The sequence below is a fragment of the Panthera pardus genome, unplaced genomic scaffold, assembly GCF_024362965.1.
Source record: "Panthera pardus isolate Hobbes unplaced genomic scaffold, ASM2436296v1 HiC_scaffold_25, whole genome shotgun sequence".
NCBI classification, from domain to species: Eukaryota; Metazoa; Chordata; class Mammalia; order Carnivora; family Felidae; genus Panthera; species Panthera pardus.
Genome location: NW_026526821.1, coordinates 81,567,698 through 81,582,712, shown reverse-complemented (window position 1 = coordinate 81,582,712; position 15,015 = coordinate 81,567,698). Strand labels below are relative to the sequence as shown.

General features: G+C 40.3%; 1 protein-coding gene and 1 long non-coding RNA gene across 4 annotated transcripts in view; one reads left to right on the top strand and one right to left on the bottom strand.

Moving 5' to 3' along the window:
• The window catches only part of AFTPH (aftiphilin), a 66,829-nt gene extending 60,274 nt beyond the window's left edge, over nucleotides 1–6,555 (bottom strand). For all 3 annotated transcript variants that reach the window (XR_002076639.2, XM_019436747.2, XM_019436909.2), the window contains exon 1: nucleotides 6,442–6,555. The gene's annotated coding sequence lies outside the window, so the exon portion shown is untranslated. The remainder of the gene's footprint in view (nucleotides 1–6,441) is intronic.
• A 155-nt stretch (nucleotides 6,556–6,710) lies between these two features.
• Nucleotides 6,711–8,051, top strand: LOC109259407 (uncharacterized). Its single transcript, XR_008417869.1, has 2 exons — nucleotides 6,711–7,069; nucleotides 7,565–8,051. It is a non-coding gene; the product is annotated as an uncharacterized LOC109259407 (long non-coding RNA).
• Nucleotides 8,052–15,015: the final 6,964 nt, after the last annotated feature.

Genomic DNA, 15,015 nt, shown 5'->3' with positions numbered 1-15,015 from the left:
GAGGGTGGGGGAGAGAATCCCAAGCAGGCTCTGCACCCCCAGCATGGAGTTTGAAACAAGGCTCGAACTCATAAACTGTATCTTGACCTGGGCAAAATCAAGAGTTAGTTTTTTAACCTTCTGAGCCACCCAAGCACCCTGTGATAAAGATTAAAAAAAAAAAAAAAGAATCTTTAATAAAGTCTATATAAGCCATTCCCATCTTTCCAGTCACCACCTTCTCCTTCCTTCCCCTATCATTTCTAATGCTCCACACCAGGCTTTCTTTCAGTTTTCGAAAGGCAGATAACATTCTTTTATGCCACAGGGCCTTTGCACCTGTGGTACCATTGCCTAAAACATTCCCACACATCCTTCAATTCTTAGAAAATTTACCTGAGGCATTGATCCCTCATCTAACACCTTTCCCCAAGTCCTCCTACATGTATTTCTTTCAGAGCATAAGAACTGCAGTACAGTTTGTAATAAAACACTTACAATTTTAAAGATGACTGTGCAAACTGTACCCCATGAAAAACACTGACAACCTGAAATGTATGATTTTTAAAAACCCATTTGCTGCTTTCCAGAATAGTGAAGTTAATCTTATAGTTCTTTTCCATAGATAAAAATAAGTCAGTGTCATGCTCCTGAGCAGCACTGTCCAACTAAAATATAGTATGAGCCACATAATTATTTTTCCAGTAGCCTATTAAAAAAAGCATATGAAATTAATTATAATATACTTTGCTTAACCCAAAGTGCCCAAAATATTATTTTAACATGTAATCAGTCTAAACTATGTATCTTAACATTAGTTTTGAGATCTGGGGTTTTTTTTTTGTTTTTGTTTTTTTTTTTACACTTAGAGTACATCTACTTTGGACTAGTTTTATTAAAAGTGCCACATGTGGCCAGTGGTTACTATACTGAACATAGTTCCAGAATATTGTATTTCTTTCACTTAAATAGCTAACAGAATCAGTTATTTTAAGAAGAGCACATTATCAAGCAATTTTAATCTCATATCAAACAAGGACACATCTCCCATTTAAACCCTTCAAAAAATGTTTAAATTATGCAAATATTCCATACTGCTGAAAAGCCTAAATCCAAAATAAAAATCTAGGTAAACACTTTAAAAACTGCATATTTACTGATCATTTGAGGAGATTAAAGGAAGACAGGTACTCTCAGCCACTGCTTGAAGGACTGATTTTATTACAACCTCTTGAAAAGCCATTGGTTTCCCTTTGATTTAGTAACTACACTTCTAGGACTCAATCCTATGGAAATAACCCAAAACAAAGTCCAAGATTACAAACCTGTTCACCAAGATACAATAGGATTCATACATACATGTGTGTAGGACACTCGAACTCACGGGGGCGGCGGGGGGGAGAAACTGAATGTAATCCAAAATGTTTAGTTATCTCTTTGTCGTGTGATGACTAATATTTTAATACATATTATTCCTTTTAACATGTTTACTGAGTGCTGCTCTGTGCCAGGCATTAATAACAGATGGGTCCCTGCCATCGAGGGGCATACCAGTTTTCTTTACACTTTTCTACAGTTTCCAAATATTCTACAATATTCTATAACAAACATTTTCCTTTCATAACTTTAATAACCAGAAAAACATAATATGGAGTGGATGCTGATTTGGGCAAATCAGCTGTAAAGGGACATTGAGCCACCTGGAGAAGAATTTGAATATAGCCTCGTATAGTGGCTTAGATGAAAATTTTCTGAAATGGTAAGGGAAGTTTAATTAATGCAAAACAACCTACAAAGTAGTCTGTGCAATAAGACTCTGTTTTGGTATAAAGTGCATGTTTATATATGTAAAAAATAGGTGGAAAGATATGCATTAAATTGTTAACAGTGGGGATTTCTGAGTAGTAGGAGTGGTTTTCTTTTTTTTGGCTTGCCAATTTTCTACAATGCCCCTGTAACAAAAGACTACTTTAAAAAATTAAATAGATACATACCCACTACTTACTGAGCATTTACGACATACAAAACTGTGCTAGATTCTATAAGGGGTAGAAGTGAGTAAAAGGAGTCGCAATCTTAAAGAAAATTACAGTTAATTAGGGGGAACATAAGAAACAAAATGCAAGCCAGAATATAAACAGCAAAGTAAAATGTAGTTATAAGGAATCTAAGAAAAGATCTTACCTGATTGGGAAGAGGAAGAAAGAATGGTGAAAACAAGAAAAAGCTTCATGGAGACAGAATTTGAAATGAAAGGGTTTTAACTGATCCGATCCAAGTAACAGTGGGCACTAAAAATAAAGTATGGGGCAAGTATCAAAGAACAGGAAGTCACATAATAGAGTTTGGTTAGAATGTAGGATATATGAAGGAAGTAGGCAGTATGCTGGAAAAGTAGGCTGTGGAGGGCCTTGAATTTTCAGAAGGGAGTATCTCTAGAAGTATTTTTGAATTTAGCAATGGTGAAATTACTACAGGTTCCAATTCCAGAGACTGACTGTATCACTGTAGCCACCTCCTAATGGAATCTTCCTGCTTCCACTCCTGAACTCCTATAGTCTATTTTCTGTACAGCAGCCAGCCAGATCCTCCCCCCCCAACCCCAGCCAGATCCTTTTAAAACATAGATTATGTCACATCTCTACTCATAAGTCCTGCAGTGGCTTCCCATCTCACACAGTAAAAAGCCAAAGTCATTAGAATTTCTACAAAGCCCTGCAACACTGCTCTCTCACCCTCTAGCTCTCTGATCACATATACTACTATTCCCCTTGCAATTCTTTGAATATTCCAGGCATACTTCTGCTTCTACCACTCTTCCCCTTATTCTCCTCACCTCCTTCAGGTCTTAAGCTTTCTCTGACCCTATCCTATATAAAACAGCAAGCTCCAACAACCTCTCCCTCCTAGCTCTAAGTCAAAAAGTCTGAACTCCCGTATCCCTCCAAATGGACGTTTTTCTCTAGGATACTTATCTGCCATTTTTTTTTTAATCCCCCTACATCTACACAAACGTGTATACACACACACACACACACACACACACGTGAAGTTCAATGAGGGTTGTTTTTCTTAGTTGATTTTAGTATCCTTAGCACCTAGAACAGGGCTTCACATGTTGCCATAAGAATGAAATGAAGAGAATATCATGGTGTTAGGTATTTAGTTGAAATGGTTTATGGCATATTTTAAGTATTTACATAAATAGAACCTACACTGTATTCTAGTTTACCAGTTTATTTTCCCCTGAGAACTATTCACCAAAACAGTGCTTATAAGTTTTGAGCATACAGCTGAACTTCAATTTATTAGCAATTTATCTCTGCAAGGTTTATTGAAGTATTATTTGAAATAAGGATGGTGGTGGTTGAAGAAGAAAGAGTATAAACCTATGTTCCTTTTTTCATTTCTCCCGAACTAATGAGCAGTGGCTCCCCACCTCTGCTTCCTCCCCAGTGTATAGTTTCTGACTTTTTCCTTTTCCTAGGGAAGGGGTCTAATCCAGACCTATGAGCCCCCACCCCAGGGTAAGGTCAGCAATAAAACTAGGAGTGTGATACAGGGCTGTGCAGCTGGTTGGCAGGAAAAAGAGGAGAGCCCAGGCAAGGGAGGTTACTGCAGAAGAAACTCAGGAGGGGAGCAATTTCTTGACTTAAATATTTTCAAGTTAGAACTTCCTTATATTTTAAAAGGAAGTCAAAACAAAATAACATTCAACCTAATTCCCTACCTTCGTTTTAAATATACAATGCTGAAAGAGTGATACTTTTAAAATGAAAAACCTGACCTTTTATTATGATTTCAAGCATACAAAGTTTAGAAAAAAATATAATGAATGATCAAGTACCCACTACCTAGCTGTGTTAAATCTTTTACCAAATCTGCTTCAGATTTATTTAAAAGACAGTAAAGCTACGGTTGAAAAACCACAGGCCCTTCCTAGATCCTTTATCCCTCTTCTGTTCTGCAGAGGTAACTAATTCTCATTTGGTATTTATCATTCCGATGAATGTTTTTATACTTTTGTCATATATCTCATGATTCCCAAAAAATATATTGTATACTTTTACATATTTTAAAAACTGTATTAAAACTACAGGAGTATGATAAGTAAAACTATCATATCCTGGCTCTGTTACCAGCTGTCTGACCTTAGGTAAGCTGCTTAACATTTGTGCCTGTTTCTTCTCTGAAAAATGGAGATAATACCACCTGAGTTTGTAGGGTTGTTAGGAGGATCAAATGAGTTAATATATTCTATATAAATCACTAAGACAAGTATCTCACTCATAGCAAATAGTGTATATCAGAGTTAGCATTTATATAAAGTTGCAAAATGACCTGTGATTGTATTATACACACACTCTGTGAAAAAAACTATCAAATTGATAGATATATATATATATATATATATCTATCTATCTATCTATCACCCATGTAATGCCAGATATTTTTACGAATTGTGTAAAAACTATAAATACTTATGAAGCTCAGGCTGGAAAGGTTCACTAGCCTAACCACTAAGAAAAAAAGTCCTTATTTTTTAACTTACTAATTGTAGATAACATTAACAGTATAAACATCTAAGTAATTTATGACGGTTTAAAAACACCTACTTAATGGCCTCCTTTTATGAGTTTTGGGGGACAGGGTCAGGAGAGAAGGGGTAATTCCTCAATGAGATGCTATTCCAAGAATTTAGACTCTTAATGGAAGCACTTTAGATTTCACACAAAAATAAAACATTTGGTACTCAAATTTCACTTGCTTTCTGAACTTTTAATTGTAAGTAAAATAAATTAAAAATTTAAATGATACTTTATGATAGGATTTATCTAGATGACAAAATTTTCATAAGGACAGCTGGATTCTGCAAAATTTATCGATGCAATTAAGGACACTGTATCCAGTTATGGACACATTTGATATAGGGTTATTTTTATAATAATCTCTAGGTCAAAATCAGAAAACAGAAAAAATGCCCCACATCTTATGTGAATTCTAGTTAATTTCTTACAAGAGCTTTCTAAAGGTTGTGAAATATATTAATTGATCAAGTGTAGATATATCTAATTAGTATATAGTGGAATTCGATCTAATGAGCATTTACTAGGTATCATTTACTGGGCTAAAGGTTTTATACAAGATCTTTTAATCCATGTGCAACATCTTCATGCACAAAATTTACAAGACCACAAATACTCGGCGTAAACACATACTTCTGCGAAGTTAAAAATGACTACAAAAGTCAACCATTAAGCTGGCAAAGCATATAAAATGTAGATAAACTGTGCAAATTATATCATCAGAACAGTGTTGACATATTTGTTTCCCCTAGTTTGGCATATATTTCAATGTTTAAAAGGTTCACTGAGAGTAACAATTAAATGTAAACATTAAGGATGAAACGTCTCCCCCTCCTATCTCCAAAGGAAAAAAAAAAAAAACCCCGAAATCAAAAACCCAATTTGGAGTGGGAGAAATACTCCGTGGAAGCTAGTGAAGAGGAAAGACTAAAGTTCAAAAGTTTTACTTTTCTCCTAGTGAGAACTTTGAAACGGAACCAGTGCTTTTATTTGTCCCCCTTGTCATACCCCCACTAAAATATTTACAAGTATGAGTCCTTTCCTCAACCGAAGATTCAGTGAGAAACAAAGTTATAACTCGCATTAACCAGTAAGAAAAATCTAGCCATTCTCAGTAACTTCCTAATGGAGAAAAGACCCTACTACCGTTCATCCTATAGTCTTGTCCTCTGCCCAAGCAAGACACTGCACCTGCCAAATCGGGAGTTTAAAGAATAATGGTCTAACTTTGCGAACGCGATCTGGGGAGGAAACGCAGATTATTTCTTGAGGAATGCAAGAAAGGAGCAAAAAAGATCCTTTCAGGAAAGGATTCATGGGCTTTGGGGCTTTCCTCTGCCAGTTGGAGGATTCAAAATCCACTTGCTTCAGAGACCTTCGGAAGCAGCCACACTCCGGTCGCAGCCGGCCTCGGGCCTGGGAGAAGCAGGCAGTGTTTACACCTGTCACGAGGAAGGGGGAGGGAAAAAGAGGAAGCCCCAGCAAAGCCCCAAACTTCTCGACAGCTCCAGAGAGGGAGCGGCCGGCCGGAGCTGTGGGCAGGTGGAAGCGGAGGCGCAGAGCGACCCGGCAGCGGCCGGAGAGGTGGGAACAGCTCACACTTCCCCCGGCCGGTGCCCGGGTTGGCGGGGAGGGATCCTTGAGCTTTGGGCGCCGCCGCCGCCGCCGGCGTCCCCGCACCCGCCGCGGAAGAGGGCAAAGCCCAAGTCCGGAGCCCGCAGGCCCGCAGAGCCGGCACCGTCCCCGTACCCGCAGTTCCCGGCCCCGCGGCAGACAGGTGCTCCCGGCCCGGGCAAGGGTCCGGCCGGTGGGCTGGGCCAGGTCCCCGCACCCTGTTCCCCCCGCACGGCTGGAGAAGCGAAGCGGTGGCGCTTACCTGGCTCGTTCGGGGCGGCCGCGATGGGCATGGCTCAGGGGCCCGGGGAGGAACTGGCTCCCCGGGGAAGGACCGGCTAGTCCGACACGGAGCTAGTGAGAGCGGAAGGCAGACTGCTCACAGCCCCGTCAGCGAAGCAGCGCCATGGACGCCCACCCGGAGTTTCAGCGCTGTCGCGGGACCCCCATCCCATTACCCTCCGCCCTCTTCCGCCGCCGCCGCCGCCTCCACCTCCTCCTCCGCCGAGACCCCCCGCCCACTCCACACACTCTCCCATCATGCAGCGGGGAACCGCTGCTGCCGACACGTCACTTCCGGGCGCAGGTGGCTAGGTCGGGGCCGGGCGCTGTTGGGTGCAGGGAGGTAGGGGGAAGGGGGGGGTGGGGGGGAGGACACTCCAGGGGAATTAGTGTCACAGAACGCTTACCCCTGCGCAGGCGCGGTCACGCTAAGCGCCGGCCGCCATTTTGGGTGAGGGCAAGCTGCCCTTTTCCTTTACTTCCTTGCGAGTCATCGAGCTGTTGCGGGGAAAGACGTCCTCCTGCGTTCCGCCTCCCTCGGAAACAGCGCTCCCGCCGAGGGACAGGTGCTCCTCAGCCGGTTAACTATAACGTTCAGTCAGGACCGAGTTAAGTCTCTTGCTCTCTAAATAAAAGTGCAATACAGAACCATTATCTTCTCTACCGAAAGCCTATTAGGAGAGCCCTTATCAGCTTGCCCTTTTCGCTCCGGAAAACGACTTTTTCATTCAGTCTAAGTCCCTTCCTCTTTTTAATTTAAACTGACAAGAGGAAGCTGGTAGTTAATAACAAAGAAGAGATTGTTGTATATAAAATCAACCTTAACAGGATGGAAACAGAGGGAAAGCACCCGCTGAAGACTGACAAATCAATCGGCTTTGAGACCAATAACAAAAAAATTGGGAATTTTGCTAACAAATGGAGACGGTGGTAATTTTTCATACCTGCTGCGGGAGAATATCCAATGAAGCAAAAGAAATAAAATCAATTTATGCATTTCTCTAGCAGGGGTCATAATGGATTCTTTTTCTATCATCAGTGTTGAGCAGTTGATTATTTGCATTTTTATAACCTTTTCCTCTCTTATCATAAATATCTCTTAGAACACCGACCACTGTGGCTTCAAGGATTATTGTTATCGTTCTAGATGATGATCCCGGGGAAGCTACCCTGCAAATCATGAGCCCTGCTGAGTGCCCATTCTCCTCACTTTTGCCAAACCTGCACCGGTAATTTGAGTAATTTAAAATAGTCCAAAAACAGTAAAGCTCAGCAGCTACGCAAAGAAACAGGATGGAAAACACTCCCTCAGCCAGAGAGAAGTGTCCACCCCCTTGAGTGGAGAAATTATACAAATCGGGAAGATAAGGACAAAAGCAGTTCATCACGGTTTATCCCGCCTCTGCAATATTCTAGACAAATTAACTTGAAGCGCTAAAATAGACCCGCATTTGTCTTTTTACAGCTCAATTGCCGTAAAAAATACGGCGACTGCATCACTTTAAATTGGAGTACCAATTGTTTTGTGGTGGTACTGGATTTTTTTGTTATTGCTCAGTCACTAAAGAAAAATCTATATGGCTTGTCAAATTCCTATTGTATTTCGCCCCCTGCTGGTGTAGCTTGCGTGCAAGCTTGAAAAAAATATGTATAGGTCACTATAAATGTTTATTGACCAAGAAAGAAAAATGTGTGTGTGTGTAGAGATTGTAAATTGATTTTAGATGAACACGTTTTAGTTTGATAGCTCTACTAAACGAATATTGGAATAAGAGCATATGACAAAATCCTAAAGCAGACCCTACACCAATAAAATGTTTAAATTGAAATGAATTTAAACATCAAAACGTTAAAAAGAAAACCCTGCTTCGGAAAAATATCTCCCTGATCCATACATAACATAGGATTACAAAGTGATGATTTTTGTCAGGTAAACGCAGAAGCCAGTTCTGTTCACTTAAGTACAATTTAGAAATCAGTGTCCAACTTTGAATATGGAAATTGAGTAGCTACTTGGTCAGCTGACTTGTGAGTGCAATCAACCAACTTGTAGTTTCACACAGGATTCTGAAGACAGTATTCCAAAGCCTGTGAAAATGTACTAAAGGACAGTCTGATTCTGAATGTTTTTAAGTTGATGCATCTGTAGGAAACAATTAAAATGCATTGCATTTGGAAGAAAATTCAGTGCATTTGAATCTAGTGATAATTTTTAAAAAGTAAACAAAAACACTATGACCATTAATTACCTAAGACTTTGCATCAAGTGACCATCGTGTGTCTTCTAGTTTTTCCTCCTGTGCAGTTTTTTTTTTTTTTTTTACAAAGTTGTAATCATAATGTAAATCAATTTTGTATCCCCATTTCCACTTAATATCATGTTGTAAGCATTTCCTTCTATCGTTTCACATTTTATAAAAACTAAATTTTAATCATCTACATAGTATTCAACGGAGTGGACACAGTGAATTGTCCATTATCCTATTAGTAGATATTTTCCACTATTACAAATAATACTCTGATGAACATTGTGTGCATGTGGCTTTGTCCAATTTTAGGATTTTTTCCCCTCAATATAAAAATGATTAATAGCCTTTTGGCCCTTTGTCATCTTATATTGTTTTCCAAAAGACTATACCAATTCACAATGCCACCACTAATACAGAAATGTATCAACTTTACCCTCCTTACCAACGGATGATAATTAAAAAAGATTGAATTATACTTTATGGACTAAAAGTTGAAAGGACCTTAACTGTATAATTATATAAGAAATCAACAAACACAAAACCCCAGCAATGTGGTTGAAAGGACCTTAGCTGATAATTGTGTAAGAAATAAACACAAAACCCCAGCAACGTGATGTTCTGGAAAAGCAATAACATAGATCTGGGTCTGTGAACAGGGTCTATTATCATTATGATTTTATATAAATTACTTAATCTCTCCGGACTTCAGTCTTATCTGTCAAATGAGAGAGTGAAACTAGACCACAGGTTCTTAACTCTTAAGTAGCACGTGTGTCTTTTTGAGGCTATGACAAGTCTTTGGTGCTTTCTGCAGAAAATGCTCATCCCAAATTTCAGATTTCTTAGAGCTCCTTCATGGAAGAGGGTCTATGAATTGCAGCTTAAGACACCTTGTGCCAGATGGATTTCCAAGGTTCTTTTCATCTACACATTTTCCTAGGATTTCATTTTATAATCCATTAAACACTTTAAGACTAAGTTATACTTTTTAGTGGATAGTGATATATTCATATATTACTTTTCAGCACTTAAATTAGAGCTATAGGTATCAATATGGTTAGATTATAAAAACAAGTGAATGAAGTTTAAGAATGGGTAAAATATGAATTTTATAATGTGAGTTTTTAAAACCAATACTTTAGGGGCACCTGGGTGGCTCAGTCGGTTAAGCGTCCGACTTTGGCTCAGGTCACGATCTCGCGGTCCGTGAGTTCGAGCCCCGCGTCAGGCTCTGGGCTGATGGCTCAGAGCCTGGAGCCTGCTTCCGGTTCTGTGTCTCCCTCTCTCTCTGCCCCTCCCCCGTTCATGCTCTGTCTCTGTCTCAAAAATAAATAAACGTTAAAAAAAAAAAAATTAAAAAAAAAAAAACCAATACTTTATTATAAAAAATGTATATCCTAAAGTATAAAAATATGGACTGGAATGACATATGCAAAATTCCATTAGGGGCTAGTATGGGTCAGGAAACACTAAAGTGGACTTATCTGTAATTGCAATGTGTTATATATAAGAAAATATGAAGCAAATGTGACAAGCCATTTACATTTTTTCTTTTCCCAGCTTTGAGATAAATGACAAATAGAAATTATACTTAGGATGTACAACTAGATGTTTTGATCAATCCATTTACATTAATTCTAAATAGAGGGTACATGGGTATTGGTCATAATTCTGACATGTTTTGTATTTTTTCATGGTTAAAAACAGCTTTTCCAGAACCAGTTGTTTAAAAAACCATGAATTGTGAACAGCATCCTAGAGAGTTCCTGACGTATTGTACTAATGCTAATATTTTAGATTTGTACAACTTTCCGAAGTATTTTTAAGTATATTATCTCTCCTGATTCTCACACAGTCCTTGTAGAGCCTCTGTAGGGTCTCTCAGTTGTCTGCCACTGTTTCCCCAAACTTAAAATCACTCCAGGAGCCACACTGCCCCACTGGTTTTCTGGAGAACTTCCTACTGGCATTTTGGGCTTCTACTGGTATGTTAGAGCTGACAGGAACAATAAGTCAGGTGTCCTGGCTTCTGGGTCTATATTAAGTATGCCAGACCCTACATTTTTTTTTTAACGTTTATTTTTGAGACCGAGAGAGACAGAGCATGAACGGGGGAGGGGCAGAGAGAGAGGGAGACACAGAATTGGAAGCAGGCTCCAGGCTCTGAACCATCAGCCCAGAGCCCGACGCGGGGCTCCAACTCACAGACTGAGATCGTGACCTGAGCTGAAGTCAGACGCTTAACCGACTGAGCCACCCAGGCGCCCCCAGACCCTACATTTTTGTTTTAAGTTTTATTCATTTATTTTGAGAGAGAGCATACATGCATGCATATGTGCATACATGGGGGAGGGGCGGAGAGGGAAAGAGAATCCCAAACAGGCTTGCAGCGGTCAGCTCAGAGCCTGATGGGGCCTGAACCTAAATCAAGAGTCAGACACTCAACAGAGCCACCCAGGCGCCCCTGCACCCTAAATTCTTACAGCTCTGTAGACCCCATGAAGTAAATGTTGCTGTGGTGCTTTTGTGAAGAGGAAATCAGGCCAGACATCTCCCAGAACAGGACGAGAGAGACTTGAACAGGGGCTATGCTTAGGACCTTACTCTTCCGTGAGGTAGAGGACTTGTTCTCAGACTCCATGCAGGATGTTTGCCTGCCTTCATTAGTGCCATCATGATGAGCCTCTCTCTTCTCAGGTAATTAAGTCAGCCAAAGCTGAGGGCTAAGAAGTAGACAGCATCCCCAGGGGGCTGGCTATCCCTTCTCTCCACACCTTTGGCCCTTTTTTAATCCTTAGGCTATTTTGTCTCACCCAAACTGTGTACATTATCTTTGTTCCTCCCTCCCCAAACCGAAAGACAAAGGCAATTGGACACAGTGAGCCCCCTGATGTGATGCAGTGTGAAATTCACGGATCACAGAAGTATGGAGATGGAAGTACACAGTATTCCTGCCAAATATATTTAATCTGAATCTTATTAAACCTTTAAAACTACCTTCCAGTTCACAGGAAATACTGGAGGAACGAGTTAAACAGGGCTACTACGAAACAATGGCACCAATCCCTCATGTGGATTATTCTACAAATAACTTCTCTTCAAAAGGGATAATCTAGGTTAAAAGGGACATAAGAGAAATAACCAAATGCAATTTGTGGTTTTCAATAGAACCATTTGAATAAACCATTCATAAAAGCCTTTTTGGGATACTTGAGAAAATCTGTGTCCTGGCATTAAATGTTCTTGAGGAACTTTTTTTTTTTTTTTTTTTTTTTTTTTTTAGATATAGTGATGAAATTACAGATATGTAGGAGAACATCCTTACTCTCTGGAGATGCCCGAAATGTAATGATGTGTAATTTTTAAAAAAAAAAAAAAATGGTTCAGAAAAAACTCATGTACATAAAGTATGACAAAATGCTAGAAATTATTAAGTTGAAACTAGGTGGTGAGTGTGTGTGTGTGTGTTTTTTTTTTTTAACTTATTATGAAATACTCAAAATAGCAGATGAGAAGCAAAAGACTATTAAAAAATGCAGGGCGCCTGGGTGGCTCAGTCAATTAACTGTCCAACTCTTGATTTCAGCTCAGGTCATAATCTCTCGGGTTCCTGAGTTTGAGCCCTGCATCAGGCTCTGTGCTGACAGCTCCCAGCCTACTTGGGATTCTACCTCTCTGCCCCTCCTGCGTGCATGTGTGCACTCTCTCGCTCAAAAAGAGGAGGTCTGGATTTTAATTTTTCCTAAGGTACTGCATTCCCTAGGCAATCATTGTCAAATACACATTTCTGATTCTGGAGCAAATCGCACAAACAGTGATCTTGTGAAGGGTTTTAAAGATGTGGAAAGGAAGGGAAAAAAAACCAAGGACTGAAACTTCCAAATCAATTGTAATTAGTTCAAATCCTCTAATATGTACAAATTCAGTAGAATTACGGCTCTGCTCAGCAAGGAGTTCTAATGCAGTGTTAGCAAGAGAGAACAGCGGGAATTATATTATCAAGAGTAGTGCACTATTTAAGCGGCAGTAGTAGCTGAAGCCCTCTGTGACTTTCTAGTACTGTTTTCTTCTGCTTGAAATGTCCTTCTCCCTGCTTCTTACAGTGGATAATTGCTTTTTTGTTTTGTTTTGTTTTTTTAAGAGCTCAGTATTGGAACCCCTCTCCCATGCATGGGAAAATCACCAACTTGTGAGTCTCAGTGGGAGACAAACCCCTCCCGCCTAGTATAAAGGCTGAGAGGGTCAGTGTAGGGAGTTAAAGACAGCTGCAGATTCTTACCATGCTGCAGTTTTGAGATGGAGTTTCTCTCTCGTCTTCAGTGTGTGCTAGCCTGTGGCTTAATTTGACCAACAACATGGGTGGAAGTGGGGGTGTGTAACTTTTCAGGCTGAGCACTAAGAGATCTGAAGGTTCTGACTTTGCTGCTTGGTGTGCTCCTCCTGGGAAGAGAGACCCCATGTAAAATGTACAACTTCCCTGAGTGAAGCATGCTGAGGGAAGCCCAACCTACGTGTAGGAGTGACCTGCTCTGACTGCGCTCTCAGCCAACAGCCAGCCATGGACGTGACCCATCTTGGACATTCCAGGCGGAGCAGCCTTCCCATGATTTTTAGACCCTGCAGGTAGCGCTTAGAGCACAAGAACTGATCAGCTGATCCCAGTCATTCCACACAATCTGCAGATCTAATAACGGCCGTTGATGTTTTAAGCCACTAAGTTCTGGAGTGGGCAATGAAAAACAGGAGGAGACTTTCTCCGCTTCCTTTGCTGCTAGGTGCCACACATGCCACCCAGGCTTTTCTGAACAGAGGCCCCTCCCCAGACTTTGAATGAGGAGGTAATTAGTAGAAGAACCAGAGAAATTTTTCTGATGGTGATGGTAGCAGTTCTAGCAAGACTGAGCTCTGTTGGGGCTGGTTGTTGTTTAATGTCCAGGGACAGTGGCACTGACAATACCAGTTCCAGCAGCATCCTCCCTGGACCAGATCTCTGGCAGGATTTTGGGAGATGCTTCTGACTGTGAGCTATGTAACGTTTTAATAAATTTTCACTTTATCAGCCAATATCAATTTCTGTTGCTGGTGACTGAGAACTCTGATACGGCCTTAAACTGTTTGGCTTCTATTTGTTCCTTAAAATTCAAACCATAAGAATTACTCCTCCTGGAAAGCTTCACTGACATCTTCTCTGTACTCCCTGCCCCCTCAAATTTGTTTCTGCTAAGTCCCTGCAGTGCCTCATGTGTATCTATAAGTATTGCTCTTATCACATCCTTGCTAACTGCCAATTCCTTTTCAAAAAGATTTTAACATCTATTTTTGAGAGACAGAGCATGAGTGGGGGAGGGGCAGAGAGAGAGGGAGACCCAGAATCCAAAGCAGGCTCCAGGCTCTGAGCTGTCAGCACAGAGCCCGATGCGGGGCTCAAACTCACAGACCTCGAGATCATGACCTGAGCTGAAGTCGGACACTTAACTGAGCCACCCCCAGGTGCCCTGAAACTTCCAATTTCCTAAACGGTCTCCCCACTAAACTCATAACTCTAAAGGAAAAAAAACTTTATCTCTAGTGCCTAATATGGTGTTTTTCTAACATTTGTTGGACGAATGAGTAATTGAACGAATGAAATTGATGGTTTGAAATTTAGTATGTTTATAACTCTGGACATCCATAGTTATTTCTAAGTTTGTGTGTGTGTGTGTGTGTGTGTGTGTGTGTGTGTGTATGTGTGTGTGTGTGTATGTGTGTGTGTGTTTACCATTCACATTCTTGTCATAATAGAACATTGACAAGGTTCTCCTGACAAGAAAAATAGAGCAAATTTTAGAGTATTGCTTTTATAAAATACCACTGTAAATTCTTTGGATACTACCGATATCCATAATATTAATGGATTCCTTCTTAACCTAGTAACTATTTCCCTTTAATGCACTGCCAGAGACATTTTCATCGTTATTCCAATGATTCCTTTTATTCATTTTTGATGTAAAAATGTTGAAAGTGTAGGTTAAAAGAATCCTTTCAGTGATATTCCCTAGAGTACTTTAAGCATTTGAAGAGTTGTGTAAAAAAATCATCTTAGAAGAAATGACAGGTACACATCATGAAGCTTTCAGCCATATCATTTAGTGAAGTCATGGCAAAAGTTCTCATGACTTCTCTTTGAGAACAGCATAGGGTTAAAGGTTAATGAAAATATTTGTATGGCCCCAAATCCAGCTATGGAATCAGTATTTTCTCACTGCATCAAGATCACCAGGCTTGGGGCATGGGCAACCGTATCTTTGAAAGTTCCACAGGTGACA